The 1,271-nt window shown below is 36.3% G+C and overlaps 1 protein-coding gene across 1 annotated transcript in view; it reads right to left on the minus strand.

The window, feature by feature from the left end:
* LOC102289541 (female protein) overlaps positions 1–1,265 on the minus strand; it is a 7,970-nt gene extending 6,705 nt beyond the window's left edge. Inside the window, exon 1 of the mRNA XM_005937533.2 lies at positions 1,050–1,265. The gene's annotated coding sequence lies outside the window, so the exon portion shown is untranslated. The remainder of the gene's footprint in view (positions 1–1,049) is intronic.
* Between the last annotated feature and the right edge of the window lie 6 nt (positions 1,266–1,271).

Consider the following 1,271-nt stretch of genomic DNA (forward strand, 5'->3'; position numbering starts at 1 on the left):
GAGATGCACATCACCTAATATGCTTAATTGGTAGTAGGTTTTCGAGCCTATACAGCTTGGAGTAAGACAACATGCATGAAGAGGATGATGTGGACCAAATACTCATTTGCCTAATAATTCTGCACTCCCTGTAGTGTTTAATGACTTAATACATAAATTTACTTTGAGGAGTGGCAGCACATGTTGTCAGCGTCACCAGTAAAAGCAGCAGCGCCATCTGATACAAAGAAAATACAATAATTCAAAACAAACATTGCTCAAATGTTCACCTTTCAACTTTAGTATGGAAATAAGGTGTCTGTCACTTAAGGCAACCTGCTATAATATATAATGCAGGCAGAAAAATTTTAAAACTTTTGTGTGGAAAGCATTAATTTAATTTTCCATGTGTATCATGTCTTACCTTGAATTCAGTCTCAGGAGGTTGTGTTGCATGAGGCCAGCGAGGGAGTGAGTTTTATAGTGGCAGTGTTTGTTAGTGAAAATAGGTCTTCTTCATTGAGGTCATTGACTCTGGGTTTGTCCTACCCTTAGATCAAGAACACAGCACATTTTGTAATATTACCTCTGTAAACAACCTCTGGATTTTAAATCAAACAATCAACATGACTGGAGTACAGACTTTGATACAAGGGTTTTTTCCAAAGTGTTGCATTAACTTTGTAGGAAATTTAACCATTCTGATTAATTGACCCCCAATTTCACCTACTTTATAATTGCTTCCTTTAAGGCCTCAAACTCTTACAGTGAATTACAAAAAGAGAACGCGTCTCAGATAGAGCTTTAGCACACTTAAGCAAACGTATAATTAATTCTAGTCAATTCTCTAAAATTCTATCAAACACTGGTTAAAAAAAGAATTAAGTATTGTACTTGTACTTGTTTTGTTACTACTGGGGAGGCCTGGGCAGGAGATCCCCGGACCAGCAGCCACAACCAGTAATTTAATGTTCTCATTAGGCTGAAAGTCTCAAAATTTCTCAACCGCTTATGATTATGATGATGATGATGATTATTATTACTATTTGATTTTGCATATTCAACATTACCTGAGACAAACAGTTACAACACTTAAATCTTGTTTTGTTGTTAACAGCTTCGTGTGAGCTGTGTTTGTCGCTTCTGGGAAGGTGAACATTTTACTTTCCAGGTCTTAAAGGAATTAGAGAAATAAATTAATAAAATGATCAGTAGCTTTCCGTGATGCTGATAACCAGACCAGATTTCTCACACCTACAGGGAGTGCAGAATTATTAGGCAAGTTGTATTTT

The sequence above is a fragment of the Haplochromis burtoni genome, unplaced genomic scaffold (genome assembly GCF_018398535.1).
Source record: "Haplochromis burtoni strain Fernald_Lab_line unplaced genomic scaffold, NCSU_Asbu1 Contig_230, whole genome shotgun sequence".
Lineage (NCBI taxonomy): Eukaryota > Metazoa > Chordata > Actinopteri > Cichliformes > Cichlidae > Haplochromis > Haplochromis burtoni.